Source organism: Trichosurus vulpecula, chromosome 4, assembly GCF_011100635.1.
Source record: "Trichosurus vulpecula isolate mTriVul1 chromosome 4, mTriVul1.pri, whole genome shotgun sequence".
Lineage (NCBI taxonomy): Eukaryota > Metazoa > Chordata > Mammalia > Diprotodontia > Phalangeridae > Trichosurus > Trichosurus vulpecula.
In genome coordinates this window covers 382781501-382806855 of record NC_050576.1, presented here as the reverse complement: position 1 = coordinate 382806855, position 25355 = coordinate 382781501, and the positions used below count along the sequence as shown (strand labels likewise).

The following is a 25355-nucleotide window of genomic DNA, read 5'->3' as shown; positions in this document are numbered from 1 at the left end:
TGCTTGTTGACTGGCTGTTTGACTAATTGACATTTGAAGTGAAAGATACATGAAACAAATTTATTATTCATTTGTTAACATACATAATTCTAACACCAAATTTCTTACTCTCCTAATTTTCTTCAGGCAGGTAAAACACCCATTCATTTTTAAATTACTTTCATTTCTTACAAACCTTTTTCTCCTTTCCTGATCACACCCAGCTCTGGATTCTGGATTTTCTTTCAGGTTTCATTTGTTTGCTGTTTATTTTATCTTAGCCTTCTAGGACACTTGCTCCACCATAGGAAACTTCCAATTATCACCAACTCCTAGAACAGAACAGGAAATTGGACTCTAATTTAGAGCTGGAAGCTCAAATCTTTTGATCCATTAAGACTTGAACTAAAGAACTCCACATTAAAGCTACTGATGATATGCTTTGTTCTTGCCAGGGGAAAAATACATTATATCTGGCCCCTCTCTTGCCTAAGAAATACATTTTGTAGAGATTGTTTAAATGATACAAGGCCAAGGTTTTACACTATCTGAATTAGGCAGTACATATATTTATTATTTAAGGGAAGAAATACATGTGTAAATCAATTACCATCCATCAGAATGCAAACCTACCTGAGTTCAGATGCAATTTCAGATGTGTATTTTCTTTAAAGTAAAAGCCATATATACAAATATTATTTCAAGATTGTTTTGACTTTTTTCTCATATAGGCTAAATTTCAAGAATGCAAATATTTCTTTGTTTATTACTGTAACTCAGTTACCTTCCCTTCCCTATAGAATAAATATTATTGTAATCATTTTTTCTTTGTAGGTTAAGTGGTGACTTCCATTCAGTTCCAAACATTTTTTGAGCTTTGCTTCTGTTTAGAGCACTATGCGAGGCAATGTGGGGGTTACACAGTAAAGTAATATAAGGCAACAATACAAGAAATGTCACAAGGCAGTATGTAATTAAGTGCTACATGAGTGGTACAGACAATAAGTGTTACAGGAGTTCAGAAGAGGGAGTGATCACTATGGGCTGGTGTTGTCAAGGAAACCTTCATAAAGGAGGTAAGATTTGGGTAGGAGTTATAGAGTCAGGAAAAAAGGGGAAAGAACATTCAAAGCCAGCATAATTGGAAGGGTGAAAATATGCTCTGCCTACTTGTGGGGACAATGACTAGATGACAGAGTGTTTGCAGTGGGCAGAGGGAGTTCAGAGAAGGACTGGAAATGTAAGTTAAGATTAGATTGTACAGGGTCTCAAATGACAAACTAAGTTTAGATTTTATTCTATTGTCATTGGGAGTCATAGATAGTCTTTGAGCAGGAAAGTGACATGATAAGAAGTATCCTTTAGAAAAATGACTCTGGTATCAGTTTGTAGTGGAGCTTGGGATTCTATTTAGGAGGTTCTTGAAATAATCAAATTGATAAGAGGTTAAAATAGTAGAGAAGAAATGCAAAGAAAGAGTCCAATATGAAGAACATTATGAAGGAAGAGTTAACCATATCTGGTCACTTCTGAGGAAACTTTCATTTGCTAGCTATTTATATTTTATATTAATTTATTTAGAATATCCATATAATTACGTATATTTGTTTATGTAATTATATGTAATTAATATTTAAATAAATATTTGCACATTTACCATTTCATTTATTTTGTTTATATTTTATTTCCTAGATATTTGTTTCCAAATGGATGGGACTGCAATGTTAAAGGGGCATTATAGACCACAACCATGTCCCTGCCTAATTGCTCTGATATTCAGTTGCAGCCAACATCTTATACAATGCTCTATACACAGTAGGTACTTAATAAATGTTTTTTTAATCATAATAACTTCTCACAACAATCCTGTTAATTAGAGACTCAGTGTGGTACACATTGCATGAAGTCCATTGGACTTAAGAATCAATAAAATCTGAGTTTGAACTCTATCTCTACTCCCTACTAACTGTGTGGCCTTGGGCAAATTATTTAATCTCTCTAAACTTCACGTTCCCAATGTATAAAATAAGGAAAATAATACTTATGGTACCTGGCTCAAAGCATTGTGGTGAAGCTCAAATAAGAGGAGGAGAGTTGCAAATTTCAAACTCCATGTAAATGTTAGTTGTTATTAAGCAAGCAGTTAATTGTTGTCCCTATTTTAATCTATCAGTCATCATTTATTAAGGGACTACAGTGTGTCAGGTATTATGCTAGGTGCTGGGGTTACAAAGATTTTTTAAAAAATTAAATAATACATGCCCTCAGGAAACTAATATTCTTTCAAGGCATAAAACATATACACATATAAATATATACAAAATAAATCCAAGTTCATTGGGCATAGGAGCAGCAGAAAGGGGAGTCAGGAAATGTCTCACTTAGGAGGGGTCATTCGATTGGAACTTCAAGGGAAATCAGGTGTTCTCTCGTAGAGAGAGAGGGGGAGAGAGAGAGAGAGAGAGAGAGAGAGAGAGAGAGAGAGAGAGAGAGAGAGAGAGAGAGATGAGGAAGGAGTTTGTTCCAGGCATGGAGATTAGCCTGTTCAAAGGATCACAGGTGGGAGATGGATATCATTGCAGAGGGTCAACAAGAAAGCCATTTGGCTGGATCACAGCATATGCAAGAGAGTATTCAATGATAAATAAAACATAAAAAGTAACATCTAATAATAATTTTACAGAGGACACAAACTCATAGAGATCAAGAGCCATGCCTATGATCAATCAGCCAATAAAGTAGCCTGCAACTATATTATATAATATTGCCTTATTTTGACAGATTAAAATGAATTTGCCTTTTTATGATATGATTATTATTGTTAATGGTTATTGTTTTATTTATTATTATTATTATTTCTGTACTCTAGGAAGAAACAAATTAATGTTATATTCAAATAGTCATGGTCCATGTAATAGATTTCTACCATTAAGGACTGGGGAGTAAGAAAAGGGATGGAGTGAGGTCCTGGAGTCCACTTACATTTTTACCAGATAAAGTAGAAATAGGGGCAAGGGGCCACATTGTCTTGGTCCCTGGGTCTCTCTACATACTGTTTTTATTTTCCTACTTCATGAATCTCACAACATTTTTGACATAAAAAATTAATTCTTGCAACAGTATTGATGGAAAATAATAACACCAAAATTATCTGGTCTTTGACAAAAACTGAAGAAAATTAGTGTCTGCTCCTGCCCTACCTAATCAAAATTCTTCAAAGGAGGGGGTACACAGTACAGACTAAATATGAAAAGGAACACCATTTAAAAAAATTCATTCACTTTTCTTAGTTTCCAAAGCTTTCTACTTTGGTTTCTATCTTGGCTCAATTTGGCCTGAGCACATTCTTACTGGCAACCTCATCTCAGTCTCTTCTATGACCATTCAAACTGATTTTGTGAAGGTCATCCTCTCTTCTCCTGTTTACTATTCCCTCTCTGCTTTCTTTTCTTTTGTTCCTCTGGAACTTTTTTTCTTTTTCTTTTACTTTTGCATCAGTCTTAAGCTTCCTATCCTCAGTTCTAAGGCTTATGCTATTTTTTTCTTTTAAAAATGTATTCAGTTATAATTCACTGAGAAAAGAATCAAATTCAATCCAAGTTTTTATTATATCTAGGAATCAAAGACTTTCATTAAAAATTTAAAAATTGATATTTATAAATTTGATATATATCCTTTGCTGCAGAAATTAGTATGGGTGTCTGTTTCCTATGGTAACATGTGATTCAGCACAGAAATCCAAGATATCTAAATGTGATGTATCACTTTTTTTAACTCAAGTACAAAAGAAATACTGACACAAATTTAGTGTGGCATAGTGGAAGAGTGTTGAATTCAGCTTTATGGGATCTGAATTCGTATCTCTGTTTTGCCATTTACTATCTATGTGACCTTGGGGAGTTTACTTCCCTGATCTCTTTGGGTCTCAAATTTCTCACCTATAAAGTAGGAAAGTAGGACTTGAAAGACATTTAAGGTCCCTTACAGGCTCTAGATCTTATGGCTCATTGATAGTTATATCCCTAGAAGAAAAACAAGTTATCTCAAATATTTTAGTAACTAGTTAAGTTAGAATGTTCTTTGGATGACTTAGGATTTCCACTTTGCTTTGTAAATGGGAACCAAAGCTCCTTTGATATCTCATTTTCAACTAACAGCATCCAAGTCTTTCTTAATGGAATGAGCTTTGAGCTTAGAATAGGGAAAACCTGATTTGAGACTTGCCACCGCCACTCATCAGCTATGAGCTCTTGAGCAAATCAGGTCATTTTGCCAGGCCTTTCTTAGAGATGAGGATTGTATTTGCTTTATCTACCTCCATCAAGCTATACTAGGACTCAAACGAGGTAATACATGCATATATATACTTTATAAATCAGAGAAGGCTAAGCATAGACACTGGACCTGTGATTTCATTGCTATTAGGAGTTCCTAGGTAAGCAAACTCCCAGTACCAATGCAGGTCAGTACTTTCTCTGCAAGTAAGGTTCTCAGTTGCTGGTATACCAAGAGGTTAAGTGACTTGTTGAGCATCATACAGCCATTATACGTCAGAGGCCGTATCTGAACCCAGGGCTTTGTGGCTTTGAAGGCCGGTTTCCTATCTACTATATCACACAAAGTGCTATAAAAACATAAGCTTATATCATTATTATTATTCCAAATATAATTCTTCACTCTTGTGTTAATTTCTAATTACTTAAGCTTACGATCTATTTCCAGAAAAAATTTACTAATCATTAGTGCCACTGTATGAGGAATGAATCATGTTGTCTCCTTTTATGATAATTAGTGGTATTTAGTCAGCATCTTCTTATTAGATCCTTCACTAAAGTAGACACTACTCTGGAGGGTGGCAGGTGTGGGGGCAGCTTTCTTTGCACATGCTTCCTTACTGGCAAGCTCACCAGTTTCTTGGGACCTGAAGCAAATTCACAGAGGCATATTTTGCTTTTAGCTAAAACACTTTTCAGTGTCAAGCAGTATCTAGCCAACATTTAAAGTTGCTATTACACATAGCCAAGATAATCAGTTACATAAATGCCACGGTTTCAGGTATATTTGAAGGTCCTAATCCACCCCCCCACCATCCCACTCCGGACTCTTTTTCTACCAGCTGGTTTGATGGCCCACATTTCAGTGCTAGAGTTTCAACTCTCACTTAAGGCTTTGATCCTTGTTAAAATGTCAAAATCCCTTAGGGGGGAAGAGAGGGAGGAGGCTCCACTCACCCAAAGCAATAGGAAGAGAAGAGAGGAGAGCAAAGAAGAGGCTAGGAATTCCAAAGTAACTTCCTCAGCCATTTCCAATCATTTCAGATTCTGTGTCAGAACGTTATTAGTTACAGTTGGGCTGACAAAACAATGTGTGTTAAACTAGAGATGTTAAACATGACCTGGCAAAATTCCAGAGATGGCCAGAACCAGAATTGAATATAATTGGGAAATATTTGACAAAATAAACAAAAATACAACACATCATAGATAATGTTCGTTTGTGATTTTCTAAGTCATTCTCCTGCTGAGCTAGTATAGAATAAAAGAGTATAGAGAACTCATATGATGAATTAATTGACTCTGTGTGCTTGTGTGTATATAACTAGAGACAATAATGTGGTAAAATATTTCCTATTTCTAGAGAGAGAGAATATTGTTGTGCTAGTCAGCAATCTGTATTATATGGACACTCCTGAAGACAAAATACAAAAAAGAAACCTAAAAATTGGGGTTGGACCATCACTTTGAGTCACTGCAGGGGATGGCAAGGATAATAGCCACAAAATGGAAGTACCAGAAGCCCTTAAGACAATCATCCAGGAATGCTGGTGGGCTGAAGACTCTTCTCTACAAGTATTTGGGCAGAGAAGCACAAGGATATCCTGGACTGTTTTGTAGTGGCTGCACTGTTAGATCAGGGCCTGGGGATGACATGCAGATGACTGACCTGGAGAACATCCAAATTCTGTACTAGCTTACATTGGGGAAGCCCCATATGCAGCCAAGGATTCTAATTGGAAATTCAGAGCAAAAATCTGTAACTGGATTTGGCTAAGCAAGCAGCATGCTGTACATCGATGTCCTGAATGACAGCGTCGGGCTGTTCTTTGAGAGCCAGGCTGCTCAAGTTAGTGTTTATGTCGTATTCTGCTAGAGATCAAATTAAAGGGCTATAGGGTAAGAGGAATATTCAACCTTATCAGGTGGCATTTTCAACAGAGAGTCATTCAACAAGAAATAGCAAAATAAAACAGTTCTGTTAGCCACAGCCAAATGTAAGCCTGTTTACTAGCATTGAAATGATGGTGTCAGCCAAAATAAATAAATAAATAAAGCTTCCATGCTTGCTCATGTCAGGAATATAACACGAATAAAACTCCTAAGTTAGTCTTTTCTAAAATAGAACTCCTGCAAGAATGTTGTGAGGTGGGTAGGCTGGGCATTATTTAGCCATATTCACAGTTAAGTAAACTGCAATATGTTATATGACTTGCCAAATGTCATGTAACAAACAGAATATATAGCAGAATTGTGATGCCTGACTCCTGATTTCATCTTCTCTTTGCTATCCCTTACTTTTTGGTAATGAAGATAATTAGCAATCGGAAGGAAAGATTGTTGTTGTTTGTCCTTTGTTCTCCAAGAGGATCATGACATCAGGAAGATGATACCATGACGTGTAAGTGGATTGGATTTAAGTGAGGGAGGGCTGTACAGGGTCACCAGCCTCCCTTTCTCCTCCAGAGTCCTCTGGAACCAGTGGCAAGATATAGAACAGGATGACTGGAGATGGTCCCCAGAAGGAAAGGGAAAGGAAAATCACAGCCCAAATAGTATATAAAGAGCTAAAGTCATCCTCATGAAATGAAAGTAAGTTAAAAAGTGGAGGGAGAGGTTGCCACTGTGGAAAGTCTAATAGTTATCTTGTAGGCAAAGTTGCTGAAGAGCTCAGGCTCAATGGAAACCTTCTTAAATAAGTAACCCTAGTTCTTCCTTGGCTGACCATGAAGAGGAGAATAATATGGTTGGCTAGTGTGAGGAGGCGAAATAGAAAACGAGAAAGAAATGTCACAGCCACATTTAAAAAAAAAAAAAACTAAAACAGTACTTTTAGTTGCCAGAGCTTTTCAATAACACACTTGCAATTTGCCAGCATGGAAATGCTCTGTGGGACTTAAACTATTCACTTAAAAGAGATAAATTGGCATCAAAGTGAATGTAGCCTCCGCTTCCAGGACACAGGGGTGCCATTTAGAAAATTACCTTTTACAATGCACTAAGTGCTGCCCTAGGACTTTATTTGTCTCATATAAATGAGCTGGGGGTTTTTTGTTGTTCTTGTTACTGCTAGATCACACTTTGCTTCAGGTAGGTCCAATAACATCATATGCCAGGAATAGGACTATTTTTTGTTTTCTTTTTATCATCTCAGCTAGAATTTTCCTATCCCAACCAGATCATATCCTAGAAACCTTTGGAGATTTCATCTACTTGGGGAACTCCTTCTATCTAGGTGGTATATTAGTCATAGGGATGTACCTGAAGCACCAAAGGAAAAATAAAAGACTCTGTTAGGGTCATATAGTTACTAGAATTCAGAGACTGGATTTGAATCTGGGCCTTTAAATTTTTAGAGACAAATTCCTGACCTACAAATTCATATATTGATAAACTTTATTAAATGAAAATTCTGAAATGTGTTAAATGACTGCGCTAAGTTGATGGATGCTATGAAAAACAAAAGTCCAGTGTATATGTGTGCATAGAATATGTATTATATATCATGTATGTAAACACACATATGTGTATATTATATATACATACATACATATATACATATATTACATTGTTTCAGATCCTATATATTAGTTAATTCATCAAAAATTATCATTCTCTAATTCTAGCTGGCAAAATCTATTCCCAAAGGCTCCAATCCTACCTTAGATTACATGATTCAATTTTTTTTTCAATTCAACAAACATTTTAGTAAGTGCATGCTGTATCTGAGCACACAAAAACTAAATAAATAAATAAATAAAGGCCTGTTCCCAAGAAGCTTTCTTTCATTCCAGCTGAGGAGAGGGAATACAATATGTGCCCAAATAAATAAATATAAACCATATACAGAAGAACTTCAAGAGGGAGAGAGGGTTAATAACAAATATGAGAGAAAGATCAAGAAGGGCTTTGTAGAAGGAGGTGCCACCTGGCCTGTGCACTTAGGAAATACATTCTACACATGACAGACCGGTAATGCAAAGGTATATAATGGGTAGGTGGAATGTCATGTACAAATAATTGCTTAATAGGTCAATGTGACCAAAAGGATAGTAGTAATGCTAATAATAATAATAGTAATACTAATAATATTTTGATATTGCCTACTACGTGCCATGCACTGTGCAATGGAGAATGCATGAGGGAGAGTCATGAACTAAGACTAAAAAAGATAAATGGGAGCCAGATGGTGAAGCATTTTAAATGCTAGAGAGAGGATTTTGTATTTTATACGTGAGAGGCAATCAGGTTAGGAGATGAAAGTGACATGTTAGATTTATGTTTTAGAAATATCAGTTTGCCAGTGGTGTGAAGGGGGGATTGGATTGGGAAGAGATTGGAGTCAAAGAGAACACTTTATAAAGCTATTGTAATAGCCCAGGGGAGAAATGATAAGGACCTAACAAGGCTAGTTTCAGATCATGTACATAAGAATTCGTTAGAGTATTCCATCAAAAATCATGGAATGTTAGAGCTAGAACTGAATTTAGAAATCATTGAATCCAACTCACCCACTTTCAAATGAAATAATAGAGGTCTGAAGAGGGAAAATGACTTGCCCAAGGTCACAGAAAATGGATTAGAACACAGCGTCCATGCTTCTCAGACAAGTGGCTTTCTTCTTTACCACCACACCGCCTTGTTAGGGTCCTTGATCAATTTTTAGTTGGCTGGTGCTACCATTTTTGAGGCCTCACAGAGATGAATGTCACTTCTGGCTGGTATACGTGCAAATTATCTACTACACTGGAGCTAAGCCTGTTTTCTAGCATACGTTGTTAGCCACTTTCCTAGAGAGCCTCTTTTATTAAATCCCTAATATTTCTTTTTTATGATTCTACACTCTTGAGTTGTTCCTTCAGTTTTCCCTCAGGGTTTGCTTTAGTTTTCTTGCTCTTTGTTTCTGTGCACTTTGTTTATTTTCATTTTCTGTGAAGTATTCACTTCATTAAATTGTTTTTGCTATTTCCTCCTATATCCTTTTCTCTCCCTTCCACTCATAATTTTCTAGTTTTCTTTTCCCCTGCATTTTACTTTTTTCTTGCTCCTTTATAGTTTTAGTTGTTACCGTACCTTCCATCTACTATCTTCCCTCCTGCTGGGTCCCTTTCCTTGTGTTCTGCCACTGTCTCTTCAATTTTAAATAAATTTTTTTCCTGTTTCCTACTTCCTTTTTTATTTGCCTTTTTGATTTTTTTACCTGACACATATATCTTCCCCATTCCACTCTTAATAGAGCCTGTTTCTTTTTTCACTTTCTTTCTGTTCCCCTCCTCCCACCCCCCCAACACTCCGGGTTAAACATGGTTCTATATATAATGAAGACACTGGATTGTGTATTCATTGTTATCTCTTTGCTTTTCTGCTTAAGAATAAGTCTGAAATGAAGCAAAAAATAATAATAAAAATAAAAATCAACATAAAAGGACTGCAGTGGATTGCATAGATCAGAAGATTTCAAGCCTGAAATTTATGCAAGATAAATTTTTTTTATTTAATCTTCAGACAACAGTTACATACAGGGCATGCTACCTCTCCCCCCCCCTTTATATCTGAAAGGTAGCTAACAATGTACTATTTGCTACAACTGAGAGAATAGCTTTCCTCTGAAATGGCCTTCTTACAGTCATCCACTGGTTCAGGCTTGCATCTAATGAAATGGAACAATTTCAGAATTCCCTCCATATTAATTTGGTATGACAAAAAGGAAACAGAAACCCTTTGGGGTTCTGAATAACTGAACCAAGATCAACCTCTGGGTCACTGCCGGTGATGCATGAAATACACCAAAACTCTGTAGTAATAAAGATATGTCTTTCCAAAAATTAGAGGATAGTGTTCCTGACCCTATATCCTTGTGGTCATGAAACAGCAGCTCCCATAGCCACCGGCCCACACCCACATACATTTGCTGTTATCTTCTCTTAACATCACTTACAATACTAATCAAGGAAGGGGTGGAAGAAGGCACTGGGACTTTCTCAAAACTCACCTAAAAATGTACTTTAGCCTTAGGGATAGGGGTTGGCTCCTGAAGGATCTGGCAGTTAGGTAGGTTGTGTGTAATTCGTGGTCACAGTCATCCTGAGGGTTTCCACATATGCTAAAAAACTCACCTCCTTATAAGCAATACTTGATAAGGCAAAGGTTCTCAGGGTGGTTTGTAGATTGCTAGAGGTCCCCAAGATCCTTTCAGGAGATCCATAAAGGAGATCCATACTAAGACATTTTAATTTCTAATATAGTAAATATTGATAGATATAACTCAAAGAAAAGCCCTTTGGGGCCCCCGAATCCTTTTAAAGATAACAATTATAATAACTAATATTTACATAGTGGTTGCTATATTCCAGTCACTGTGCTAAGTCCTTTATAATTATTATCACATTTAATCCTCACAGCAACCCTGAGAAGTATTACTATCTTCATTTTACTATATATTACTGTTTTACTATATATTACTATTCCCATTTTACAGACAAAGAAATGGATATAAAGGAGGGATACTGGGTCCATAGAGTTAGAACTGCTTCTCTAAAAAATCCATTTGCTAACTACTCTAAGCGATGGATATTTTTGGCCATCAAGCTATTCTGCTCTATAAATATACCAATCACATTCCCCTTCAGTATTTGATGTGATGATTGGGCTGAAAGGACAGATTTCTTTATTGAGTGCCTACTGTGTGCCAGGCACCATATCAAGTCCTGGGGATACAGAAACACAAATGCGATAATACCTGCCTTCCAGGAGCTTATATTCTATCAAAGGGATGTATACATGTATAATATATACACAATGTATGCAAAATGAATACAAAGCAGTTTGGGAAGGGATGGCATTGGTGGTTTGGGAGATCAAGAGGAGTTTTGTATACAAGGTGGTGATTAAGCTGACTAGGGTTTCCAAGAGGTAGAGGTGAGGAGTTAGTGATTCCTGGAATGGGGACAACCAGTGCCAAGTTACACAGGATAGATGAAACCTGCTATGTTGAGAACAGCAAGCTGGCCAGTGCAAATTGATCACAAAATGTATGGAAAGGAATGATGAGTAAGAAGAATGGAAAAATAGGAAAGGGCTAGGTTGTAAGGAAATTCAAGTACCAACAGAGGAGTTTACAATTGATTCTAGAGGTAATAGGAAGATATTCAAGCATTGAATAGGGAATGGTATGGGCAGATCGCTGTTTCAAGGAAATCACCATGGTGGCTATGTTCAGGGTAGATTGGAGTGGTGGTGAGAAGCTTGAGACTGGAAGGCTGAGAAAGAAGTAATTATTATCATCCAAGCAAGAAGTGATGTAGGTCTGAATTAAAGTGGTAAAGGAGTGAGTAGAAAGGAGGAGAAATATCTGAGAGTGTTACGGTATTTACAGTGGGACTTTTTTTTTTACTGTTTTCTCTTTTGGAATGCTGAGGTAATCAAATACCTTTGATGAGTACTGCTTTTCAAATGTAACGGCAAGCAAAGTGGACTTTTGTTATCTTTGTTTTGGATTGCTTCTCAGAACTAAGTAATCTTTGATTGAATCTGGAGTTTTTGATGACCTGCTTACTTCAAGGGAAGGCCTAGTTCACATAGGTTTGAGTTGCATGGTTGTGACACCTTTGACACTGAGGATATGTATATAAACTCAGAAGTTAGCGTTTTGCCTTTGGGGGCACACTCATTGAAAGAGTGTTGGTAATGTGACTCTGGGTAGCTATTGAAGCAGCTCCGCCCCTGGCTTTGAAAACCCAGATGTTGGTGCTTCTCTTTGGTAACTATGTATGTATCGTGATTTGTTCAGACAGATAAAAGCCTGTCTATTGATCTGTTTGTAATTTCTATTTGTATTTGCTCTGAAGTTCAGGGTGCTGGCTTTTTCACCTGAACTAAGTGAATGATATATATATACATGTTTAATTAAAGTGAGATTGTTAACCCCTTAAAGTTGCTTTCCTTAGAAAAGCAGATCGAAGAACTCATGCTAGCAGCCCTCCTGTGGCTGATGTTGTTGGTCTTTCACCTCTACAGCAGTTGCTAGAAACATTGTTGTTCCAGAGAGATGTTATACAGCCTAAAATAACAAGATTGGCTACTTTATTAAATATGTTTAATGAGGAGTTGAGGATGAGACCGTGGAAAAGAACCTGGGCAGGGACTGGATAGATAGTAGCACCCTTGACAATAATAGGGAAGTTCTGAAGAAGTGTATATGACCTTGGAGAAGTAACAACCTATCTGAGCCTAACTTCCCCATCTATAAAATGAGAATAATAAATAGCACCTACTTCATAGGATTGTTGTGAGTATTAAATGAGATATATTAAATATGTTAAAATATGTTAAATAATATATGTGTGTATATATATATATATGTATGCACATATATACATATATTAAACACATATATATATATGTGTATATATACATATCTATTATATATATACTTCTCAGGGTTGTTGTGAAGATCAAATGAGATAAGAATTACATAGTTGGGGGGAGAATTAGAGATCTGGGGAGATGATAACCTGAATATCTCACTGGTAGCTCAAATTCAGCCTATGCCTAACTAAATTCAACTAAACTTCTGATTTCCCAGGCTTATAACCTCAAGGTCACCTCTGACCTCTCTCATCTACATCCAATCAGCTACCAAATTTTTTGAGTCCACCTCGAAATCTCTTATAGTTGTCCCCAAAACTTTCTCTCTATTGCCATTTCCCTATGGCTCTCAGTATGTCTGCCCTAGATTGCAGTAGTCTGGTCTCCTTATTTCTTTTTCTTCTTCTTCTTCTTCTTCTTCTTCTTCTTCTTCTTCTTCTTCTTCTTCTTCTTCTTCTTCTTCTTCTTCTTCTTCTTCTTCTTCTTCTTCTTCTTCTTCTTCTTCTTTTCTTCTTCTTCTTCTTCTTCTTCTTCTTCTTCTTCTTCTTCTTCTTCTTCTTCTTCTTCTTCTTCTTCTTCTTCTTCTTCTTCTTCTTCTTCTTCCTTCTCCCTCTTCTCCTCCTCCTATTCCTCTTCTTCTCCCATCTCCTATCCTTTCCTCTCCTATCCTCTCCTCTCCTCTCCTCTCCTCTCCTCTCCTCTCCTCTCCTCTCCTCTCCTCTCCTTCTCTTCTTCCTTTCCTTTCCTTTCCTTTCCTTTCCTTTCCCTTTCCTTTCCTTTCCTTTTCTTTTATCTTTTGTAGCCCAAATAATTAGTGTCGTGCCTTGCTTATTGTAGGCGATTAATAACTGTTGGCATAGTGCTTATTTTATTTATCTATAATAATATATGTATATATATGGTGTGTGTGGATATATTTGTTATATATAAGTTGAACTAAATTAAATTTGTGCTTAGAAGATGAAGCAGAGGGAGAAGATAAGATAAATTCGTGGTGGTGATGGGGAACCTGTTGCCTCGAGGCCACATGTGGCCCTCTACGTCCGCAAGTACAGCACTTTGACTAAATCCAGACTTCATAGAAAAAACTCCTGATCCATGATTTCCACTTTGGAAAACTAGCGTAATATAGTGCATGTAAGTCTAAGAAGAAGAAATTAGAAAAAAACAAACCACTAGGTAAGCCCAGGTCATCGTCATCTTCCAAAAGAGCAGCTTCGGTAGGTAGGGTTAAAACTGAAACAGGGGCTTGATAATGGAATGAAAACTTAGCAAATATTACAAATATACTGACATAATATGATTTTTATTTCAGCTAATTATACTGATCTGCTCCACCTTGTGGACATTCTGATTGGAATTTCAGTGTCAGAATCTTATATTAAAGTTAGATGGTATCTCAACACTAAATTACATGATTTTCACTAGGCTTTCAACTGCAAACATGATCCATGTTTTATATCTGGCCCTCAACCAACCTTGCCAAAAGGAGATAGAATCAGAATGCACTGAGAGTTCTAGGAGATTTTACAGGCATGGTCTGGGTCCAAACATTTTTTCTGACTATTTTGACATTTTACCTAGATCTTTTGAAGACGTTCTGAATTGCAGTTTCCTAATTCTCCTTATACCCATGAATCTGACACGTTATCAGTTTCTATCATGCAGCCACTTATCTGATACCTAAAGTACAAAGCTTACAAATCCCTTGGAAGAACCAATTGTTTTAAGGGAAATTAATATTATTGAGATCATAATGGTAGTTACCTAGAAAAAATCAAAGTAAGAATGCATTTTACTAGTAGGAATTTTCAAAGCTAGAAACAACTCTAATTTTTTTTATTGATTCTTTTTCTAATAGTCATCTAAAAGAACATTAAAAGTCTTGTAATCCAACCCCTTATTTTATAGATGTGGGATCTGAGGCCCAGAGACTTTAGTAGTTGAGTCTTAGAATTAGAGGCCTTAGAGACCAATTAGGTATTTCAATGCAAGAAATATTTGCATTTTTCTTGAGTGTCAGAGGTCAAGAATACCTGAGTTCAAGCCCAGACCCTGGTATATTATAGCTATTTCACCTTGGGCAAGTCACTTAACTTTGTGATGCACCACATAACTCTTTAAGACTTAGAATTTTTGATTTCCATCAGTGTAGAGAGCATACACCTCAGGAATTCATCATACTGATGAAAGTATAGATCTTGGAGAAAAATAAAGAAAGTTAGAGGAGGGAGAGAAGAAGGAAAAGAAGGTAGGAAGGGAGGAAAGAAGGAAGGTATGAAGGAAGGAAGGAAAGGAGGGAAGTAGGGAGGGAGGGAGGAAGGAAGTAGGGAAAGAGGGAGGAAAAAAGGGAGGAAGGAAGGAAGGAAGAGAGGAAGGAAGAACAGAAGGAAGGAAGGACAGAAGGAAGGAAAAAAGAGAGCAGGGAGGGGGAGGGAGAGAGAGAGACACACACACGCACGCACACACACACAGAGAGAGAGAGAGAGAGAGAGAGAGAGAGAGAGAGAGAGAGAGAGAATTTTAAATTCTCAAAGCATGATCGCTACAAGTAATTTATGTATCATTGTTGGTCTCTTTCTACTTTAAAGCTCCCTTTTCACCCAATTTCATTTAACCCATTTTTCCCTTAATGTTTTAGGAGCTATGGTAAATTTACTGATTTGTAAACAACTTTCAAAAAAAAATGGAAAACCTGATCTAGAATAACAAGAGTATGTCAAATTCAGATCCATGATATATTTTATAGTCCTTAGAAAAAAGGTATTTTATTTAAAAATTTTAATCCTTATAAACATTTAATTCCTGCTTTTTCTAAAGCAGTTATCTGTCTGACATATTCAGAATGGATTAATTTATGCTTTTTATTTAGGCCCGGATGGATAAAATAAATGAAATTAGAATTATATGCGTAAATATTATTTCAAACCCTCTAGTAGCAGGAAATAGCTTTATAACAAAATTATATAGCAGCTGTTTCTTCTGCCAGGGACCAGAATGGTACCATTTTTCCTCTGGCTCTCTTGCAGTAGGAAAGGATTATTTCCTAGCACTCTCTTCAAGTCTTTATTTGGCAAAAAGCTAAAAAAGCTGAGGAGCGCTAGGGTTCATGGGATCATAGATTTAGAACAGGGAGGGTCCAGACCTCTCATTTTATAGCTAGGCGACTGTGGCCTGCAGATAGTTGGTAGCTAATGCAAGGTCTTGCAGATTGTCAGTGATAGAATTTGGATTCAAACCCAGGTCCTTTGAGGAGTCTTTGGATAGAAATAAATAAATAATTTTGTAGCTGTGTTACATTGACCTATTCAGATCTGAAATCATGAACCTTGTAGTTTTTTTTTTTAAACTATAATAATGTAGGCATTTTGTTCTGTTTTGTTTATTTGTTTTAGGCAGTTGCTATCATAGATTCCACTTGGCCAAAGTAAAAACTGAAATGAAAGCAAACAGCTATCCCATTTCTAATACAACAAGTTCCAGGTCATAGAATCCTATTATAAATAATACTACTTTTTATTTATTTAGCAGCTTACAAAATATTTTTTCTCATAATAACATTGTGAACTAGACAGTATAAGTTACCTAATACTCATTTTACAATGTGGGTGAATGAATTTGAGAGAACTTAATTAATTTGCCAATAGTCACAGGGTTTGTATAGTAAATAGAAAAACTAGTATTCAAACCTTAGATCTTAGACTATAAAGCAATCAAAATGTGCTTTGTTCTTTCTGGTACAGTGGGAGTAGCACTGGCTCTGGAGTATGCTACCTGTATGACCTTAAGTGAGTCCCCTTATTTCCCTAGGCCTCAGTTTCCTCATCTGTAAAAGGAGAGGAGGAAGGTGGACTAGATAGATTCTCAGGTCTCTACCATCTCTATATCTATGACCTTACCTGATTCTAAGTGAGTACATGAAAAGGCCTAAGCCTAAAAGGGCCAGGGTGTCCCACTGTGTCATAGGTCATCTCCAGTCATCTTTTTTTTTTCAAAGGGACAATTTATTGATGAGCTCAAACGTAAAAAAGGAAATTTGTAGTAGGTCAACAAGCATTTATTAAGCACCTAATGTGTGCCAGGCACTCTGCTGGGGACACAAAGAACAACAATCCTGGCTCCTAAGGAGCTCAGTTTAGTGGGGAAACGTTTCTGGCCTAATTGTAGCCAAGTTTGGCCGGGGCGGGGGGTGGGAAGGTCTGCTGGCATCAGGACCCTGTGCTTCAGACAGCAGACAGCATTGGGATTTCCACTTGGGGCAGGGGTGGGAGGAGAGGCAAGAATTGCTTCCTCCCTTTCCAGAGCCTGGGGGGTGGGGGTGGGGGACGGATAGGGAGGAGGAAGAGGGAGGGGCGAAAGGAGAACCTTTCAGACCCCATCCATTCCCTTCCTAGCAGGTGTGAACAACACCAGCAGGCTTTGACTTCCCCAGCTAAGAGCCGGGGCTGAGCCTGACGCGGCAGCCTCAGTAGAACCTGGGTGCTGGTGTGGCTAATGCTCCCAGGGGACTGGGAGATGGCTATGAGGCTTCATCCCCGGGATGCCTGAAGACAGGGACTTAACTGACTAACACCCTCTTCTGCACTGAGATGACCCCCCCCCATCGTTGAGGCCTACTGGACTCTGGGCTAGGGGACACTGTTGGCAGCTTGTTGGCTGGTGCTGGGGAGGTACCCTCCCTCAAAGAGTCACCAGAGGCCATGGTGGCCACTAGCATCCCGCACCCAGTGAAGGATGCACAATTGGAGGATGTGATGTTCAGGCCATGGAGGTGGGGATGGGCACACCATGAGGAGGGACCAAGAGGACTGCATGTGTCTTCTGAATCCAGGCCAGCCACTGTCTGTCACACCATGCTGTGGCTCAAAGAGAGGGGTCAAACAAAATCCCAGAAAAATCTTCACCAATTTATGGTCACTTGTGGCCATCAAAATACTGCCCCATTTTGTTTGCTTTAATGAAAAGGCAACAAGGTACATCCTGAGGTTAAACAAAGACTGCGTGTGGGTCTTTAGTTTTGGGGGGGTTCACCTGCACTTTAACCTTATTTTGTGTGGCACCAGAGGGCAAAGCAGTGACCAGCTAGGGAAGGCTGATTTCAGTGCACCATGAGGACTTCCTAACAGTCAGGGCACCCTGAGGAGATGTCCCAAGGTAGTGAGCTCCTTCATGGAGAAGATTCAAACAGATAGCCTGGGGTCACTCCTGACTCAAGCAGCAGCTAGGGGTGGGGTGTGGCAAGCATTAGGGCTTCTCATTTCTTAACAAATTTGGTTGGAGTAAAGCTAAGCAAGTACCAGAAACGGTATTTTAACATTTCCCTCATTTTCACCAAGACAGCTGGGGAAGGGGTGGGGGGACATTCCACAATGGCTGCAGTCTAAGATATTCGAGGCTGTGTGGCCACAGGTAAGTCCCTTTGGCTGGAGGAGCCTTGGGTATCTTATCTACTTAATGGGGATATGACCCACTTTGGTGGGCAGCTGCTGACTAATGCGACTTACGGGCTGTAACAATCTAAAGAAACGTGAGTGGTTTTCATCTATGCATGTGCAGAATGAAAGTTCCAGCAATTTTTGTGCGTCAGATTTAGGGGTTGGCCGTTAAGTTCTGATTCTGTGATGAGATCGGTAATAAGGACATCAACCAGGGAAGAAATGTGTGCCTAGCCCTGGTCCGCTTTTGTTAGTAAGTCTGAGAATTCTAGTTGTCAGTCAACGACAGCGGGACAACGAGAACACGCTTATAAAGTGCGTTAGACTCACAATTACAGCAGAGCTGGGGGAAATTTCTTCTGTGATTAAAGAATTTTTCCCCCAATTCCTTGTTCATAAGATGAGGGAGCAGAGACCAGTATTACTTGAGTAAGACAGCAGACACAGTGGGGGGTGATGGGCAGGTGCAAAGGGCCACACATGGAGGAAGAAGCTTCTGTCAGGTCGAATTTAAATGTCTGCAAGCACACCAGTAACAGTGGAATAGATCACAGTGGAATTTGATAAATATTTTGGTCCAACTGCTGATAAGATAAGATAAATTCTATGAAATGGATTTCAAAATACTATTTGTGATGAAAGAGTGGAGCTAGTGTCCCAGCCGCTCAATGTTCTCCAGGATGTCCGGGGACAAGCCCAGCTGTTCCATGATGCTGGCGGTTTGTTCCACGATCCAGGAGAAGCCTGGCTTTTCAGGATGTGTCCCCCTCTGTGTTCTATGGCCTGGAGAACAGGGACCACTGCTCAGGTCGACCTCCTGGCAGCAGTTTGTGTTTAAGTCAGTATGAGGCCTCCTGAGTCTTTCCTCTTCGATCTTTTCGTGGGCTGGAGCCGAGGGACAAAGGTCCATATCCTGGATGGAATCCAACAAATCTGCCACGTGGGGCTGGGGAGGGACGGCTGTCAGGCGCTGGAGCACAGACTCTTCACGCTGGCCCACCACGTCCAGAAGGTCATTTATTGGAGTGATCCAAGGTGAACTGCTATCCTGAAGGCCACACCAGGAGAGCAGAGCACTTAGGGTTCTTCTGAGCTGGCCATAGCCGATGATGACAATGGCACCCTTCTTGTAGCTTTGACTGAAGCCGCTTTCCCAGCATTGACACCATCTCTATAACCTTCCCTAACGCGCCGCTCCAAGCGGTTCCTCCATTCCCGCTGCGCCGGCAGCGTCTCGTCTGCCTCGTCGTAGAACACGTCCGCGTCCGCGCCCCCGTCCTGCCTGGGTCTCGCGCATGCCGCCCTGAGCCACGACATAGCGACCCCGCCACCGCGGGACCCCACCCCCCTTCTCCAGTCATCTTGATGAATATCAGGTCACTGGACCCAGATGGCTCTGGCGGAGAAAGTGAGCCTGGTGACCTTGCACAGCTCTACCTCAACTCAAAGTCAACCTCAAGTCATGTCATCATTTCCCTGATGTCATAGTCCTTTTCAAATTGAACGACAAACTCATCTCTAATGTATGAGTTAATGATCTTAAGTGGTTGGCCTCCAGACCCAAGGGAATAAGTTGGGTGTGCTTAAGTTTGAGGGACCACATTAGCTCATTTTGTATATTCAGTTTATGATATCAAAACAACAAACTTGAATGAATTTTATATTCGGATAATGGTTAGAGGATAGTTCTTGGTGTGAGAAAATCTGGAATGAAATTCTTGACTCTGACACACGTGACCATAAACAAGTATTTTAACCACTTAGTATCCTTAGGCAACTTTCTAAGACTATAAGTTGTAGAAGACTTGCTGATTTCTATTGATAGAGAGAGCCTTCCCATTTGGAGCTCTCCACATGGATGAAATCACATATCCAAACTAAAAAACACAATGACAAAAGTACAGGCTAGTAGATGTCCCTTTGGTAGGTCTACTGATAAAGTTTGCCAAAACCAAGAATGATTCCATTTTAACTCAATTGAATTCAATTTGATAAGCATCAACTTGCTACTAGGAACCCCATACTATAAGCATAGGCCCTGCCCTCAAGGAACTTATATTCTACTGATGTAAATCCTTAATTCGCATGTGACTAAACTAGCACTTTTAATGTTTTTGTATTATACAAACACTCTTTACAAAACAATCCTAAATAGCACTTATGTGGAACCCTCCAATGTCTCTAATCTCCTAATGATGTCACTCAGTTTGATTCCTACTGATTGGCTTGGGAATCTCTTTGCTATTCAGCTTACTACCAAATGAGAGGGGTGGGAGGTCATTTTATTAAAATGAATCACAGTGGCTTTGAATAACAGCATCCATTTTGTGTCTTTGCAAGTTGTGCTAAAAAGGAGTCTTGTCTGGGAATAGTTCTATAAATGTAATCATACAAAATTAGCCAATTCCTAATCCCTAATTTCCAAAGGGACCAATGATATGGCATATAGCAACAAAGTGGAAAAAATGTCCTCTAAAGCCTGTATATAAGACACAAAATGAAGTACTAATGCCGTGTCTTGAATTCTCTGTTGATTTGCAGTGCCCTTGAGCAAGAAGCACAAAGCAAAATACCTGGAAGTGAATGAGTATTCTTTCTACTCTGGTGCAAAATATCTGGTTAAAAGTCACTTTTCCAAGTTCCTAATGGGAACATTTAGTCCACTGGGGAAGTCTTTACTAAAAGTGGTTCATTCCATCGCACTATTTAGAGAACTTTCAGCCTGTATACTAAAGTCTCAGGGGTAATATTTCAGAATATAGAGAGTAGCTTTGGAAAATCTGAAGGCTCCTTATTGACATAAGAAAATAAGATCTCTATTCTTACTTAACGAAATTCAATGACTTATTGAATGTTCAAGCTGAAAAGGGCCTTGAAGACCATCCAGTTCAGATATTCTTAACCCTGGGACTGTAGACACCATAAGTGGCTAATGAATGGATTTCAGGAGATCTGTGAACTTGGATGGAAAAAAAAATTACATTGTATTTCCACTAACTTCTAATTGAAATTTAGGATTTCCTTCCATCAAAAAACATTTTGAGAACTGCCAAAGGGATCCATGATACAATACAAGTTAAAAAACTCCTGATCTAATTTAACCCCAGTAATTCACTCTACTTTCAAAACATCTTTCTCATCCGTCACTATTTCATTCACATAGCCACCACCCTAGTTCAGACCCTTATCACCTGCAGCATGGATTATTTTTTTTTCAAAATTCTTCCTCTCTCCCTTCTGTCCCCTCCCCTTCCCTGAGATGGTAAACAATCAGATATAAGTTATACATGTACGATTATGAAAAACATTTCCATATTAGTCATTTTGTATAAGAAGACTTGAATAAATAAAAAAATGAAAAAAAAAAAAGAAAGTGAAAAATAACATACTTCAATCTCTACTCAAACATCAGTTCTTTCTTTGGAGGAAGATAGTATGCTTCATCATTAGTCACTTGGGATTGTCTTGGATCATTGTATTGCCGAGAATAGCTAAGTCATTTGCAGTTCTTCATTGAACGATGTTGTTGTTACTGTGTGCAATGACATCTTGGTTCTGTTCCCTCCAGTATGCATCAGTTCAAGTGTTTCCAGGTTTCTCTGAAATCGTCCTGCTTGTTATTTCTTATAGCACAATAATATTACATTTCAATCGTGTGCCACAGCTTGTTTAGCCATTCCCCAATTGATGGGCGTCCCTTTGATTTCCAATTCTTAGCCACCACAAAAAGAGCTGCTCAAATTTTGTGCAAATAGGTCCTTTTCCCTTTTTTTGGATGCTTGACTATTGCAATAGCTTCCTAATTGTTCTTCCCACAATCTTCGAATCTTCAGTCTGGTGGCTCAGATGTAACTATTGCAGTAGTCCAGTCTGGAGCTGATGACATATGCATATAGACTGGATTAATTTGCATAGCTGATTGCACTAACCAGAGACCAATAAAATTACTTTATTATCTTCTTATAATAAAAAAAAAACTTATAAAAATGTATAGTCTTAGTTTGAATGAAATTATATGGACAAAGTGTTTTTACACCTTAACAGTACAACATAACTATAATCTTTTCATATTATTATTATTTAAGGAACAAAGTTTTTTTCTTAGTTCTTTTACTGTATTTCAAGATGCATTTAATATCATAGGATGCTCTACTTGAAAATAGCAGACCTCATTTTTATTTCATTTCCTGTGCTATTTGGAAAGAGTTTTTTCTCAGGCCTATCCTCTATGTAAATTGGTGTTACTTTCTTCCTGAGAATGATCTGAAATTCTTCAAACTGTGACTTTCCTTGGTTGTAAAATGAGGAATTTGTACTACTGGGTGGTCTATACAGTCCCTTCCACTTCACATCAGTGAATCTCTGATCCCATGATTTAGGTGCCCCATGAGAGATGATGATTGGTCCAATATTCTTCCTTCATAAATGACAACCACTCCACACCAGAATTTGAAACGAAGATGATGTTATTGACATGAGGCTTTCATGATGATTTTCAAGCCATATTCCAATAAAAAATATCAATGGTGTTACATGAGTTCCCTCATCCATCCTCTCATTTTTCCTTCATCTTCTCTAACCAGCAAATCCTTCCTTCTTTTCTTCCCTCATTTCTGAGAGTAGGAAGTCAACTTATATTGCTTGCATATCTTTTTCATTTTGCCTTCCATCTTCTTGCTTCAGTTCCTCTGGCACAGAGGAGTCATGTTTATTTTAAACACTGTACCCATCATTTAGTGGACACCTTCCCTTTTTATCTGCCATGAAACTCAATCCTCCTATATGTGTTGTCTCCACTAATTAGAAGCACATTCCTTGAGAGAAAGGTTTTTCTTGCTTTTCTATTTGTATCCTCAGTACTTTCTACAAGCACATAGTCTTTAAGTGCTTTCCACTCCATCCCACACAGTAAATAAATTGTTTTTTTTTAAATCATTATTTATTTATTTAATATTTTTAGTTTTCAGCATTAATTTTCACGAGTTTGAATTACAAATTTTCTCCCCATTTCTACCTTCCCCCCTACTCCGAGATGACATATATTCTGATTGCCCCATTACCCGTCAACCCTCCCTTCTGTCACCCCACTCCCCCTCATCCCATTTTCCCTTACTTTCTTGTAGGGCAAGATAGATTTTTATGCCCCATTGCCTGTAAATCTTATTTCCTAGTTGCATGCAAAAACTTTTTTTTTGAACATCTGCTTTTAAAACTTTGAGTTCCAAATTCTCTCCCCTCTTCCCTTCCCACCCACCCTCCCTAAGAAGGCAAGCAATTCAACATAGGCCACATGTGTATCATTATGCAAACTGCTTCCACAATACTCATGTTGTGAAAGACTAACTATATTTTGATCCTTCCTATCCTATCCCCCTTTATCCAATTTTCTCCCTTCACCCTGTCCCATTTCAAAAGTGTTTGTTTTTTATTACCTCCTCCCCTATCTGCCCTCCCTTCTATCGTCCCCCCTTTTTTATCTCCTTCCTCCTTCTTTCCTGTGGGGTAGGATACCCAATTGACTGTGTATGTTATTCCCTCTTCAGGTCAAATCCAACGAGAGCAAGATTCACTCATTCCCCCTTACCTGCTCCCTCTTCCCTCCCAAAAGAACTGCTTTTTCTTGCCACTTTTATGCAAGATAATTTATCCCATTCTATCTCTCCCTTTCTCCCTCTCTCAATGTATTACTCTCTCATCCCTTAATTTTACTTTATTTTGTTTTATATATCATCCCTTCATATTCAACTCACCCTGTGCCCTCTGTCCATATATATATATATATATATATATATATATATATATATATATATATATATTGATATAGATATAGATGTATGTATGCATGTATGTATGTATGTATGTATGTATGTATGTATGTATGTATGTATATTCTCTTCATCTACCCTAATACTGAGGTCTCATGAATTATATATATCATCTTTCCATGTAGGAATGTAAACAAAAGAGTTCAACTTTAGTAAGTCCCTTATGATTTCTCTTTCTTGATTACCTTTTCATGCTTCTCTTCATTCTTGTGTTTGAAAGTCAAATTTTCTATTCAGCTCTGGTCTTTTCACTTAGAAAGCTTGAAAGTCCTCTATTTTATTGAAAATCCATATTTTGCCTTGGAACATGATACTCAGTTTTGCTGAGTAGGTGATTCTTGGTTTTAATCCTAGTTCCATTGACCTCCGGAATATCATATTACAAGCCCTTCGATCCCTTAATGTAGAAGCTGCTAGATCTGGTGTTATTCTGATTGTGTTTCCACTATACTCAAATTGGTTCTTTCTGGCTGGTGGCAGTATTTTCTCCTTGATCTGGGAGCTTTGGAATTTGGTGACAATATTTCTAGAAGGTTCCTTTTTGGGATCTTTTTCAGGAGGTGATAGTTGGATTCTTTCAATTTCTATTTTGTGCTCTGGCTCTAGAATATCAGGGCAGTTCTTCTTGATAATTTCTTGAAAGGTGATATCTAGGCTCCTTTGTTGATCATGACTTTCAGGTAGTCCAATAATTTTTAAATTCTCTCTCCTGGATCTATTTTCCAGGTCAGTGGTTTTTCCAATAAGGTATTTCACATTGTCTTCCATTTTTTCATTCCTTTGTTGCTGTTTTTAGAATATCTTGATTTTTCCTAAAGTCACTAGCTTCCACTTGCTCCAATCTAATTTTTAAGGTAGTATTTTCTTCATTGGTCTTTTGGACCTCCTTTTCCATTTGGTTAATTCTGCCTTTCAAGGTATTCTTTTCCTCATTGGCTTTTTGGAGCTCTTTTGCCACTTGAGTTAATCTGTTTTTTAAAGTGTTATTTTCTTCAGTATTTTTTTGGGGGGGGTCTCCTTTAGCAAGTCATTGACTTGTTTTTCATGGTTTTCTCACATCACTCTCATTTCTCTTCCCAATTTTTCCTCTACTTCTCTAACTTGCTTTTCCAAATCCTTTTTGAGCTCTTCCATGGCCTGAGACCAGTTAATGTTTTTCTTGGAGGCTTTTGATGTAGTGTTGACTTCTTCTGGCTGTATGTTTTGGTATTCTTTGTCACCAAAGAAAGATTCCAAAGTCTGAGTCTCAATCTGAGTCCATTTTCACTGCCTGGCCACGTTCCCAGCCAACTACTTGACCCTTGAGTTTTTCGATGGGGTATAACTGCTGGTAGAGTATAGAGTGCTTTGTCCCAAGCTTGAGGGGCTGGGCTGTTGTTTTCAGAGCTATTTCTACACAGCAAGCTCTGCCACACCAGTGCTCCTCCTCCCCCAAGAACCACCAACCCAGACCTGACTCAGATCTTAAGCAGGCT

General features: G+C 38.3%; 1 protein-coding gene and 1 pseudogene across 1 annotated transcript in view; one reads left to right on the top strand and one right to left on the bottom strand.

The window, feature by feature from the left end:
• The window catches only part of FAM155A (family with sequence similarity 155 member A), a 760174-nt gene that overhangs the window by 337444 nt on the left and 397375 nt on the right, over positions 1 to 25355 (top strand). The gene's annotated exons all lie outside the window — the stretch shown is intronic.
• Positions 18705 to 19372, bottom strand: LOC118848971 (annotated as a pseudogene).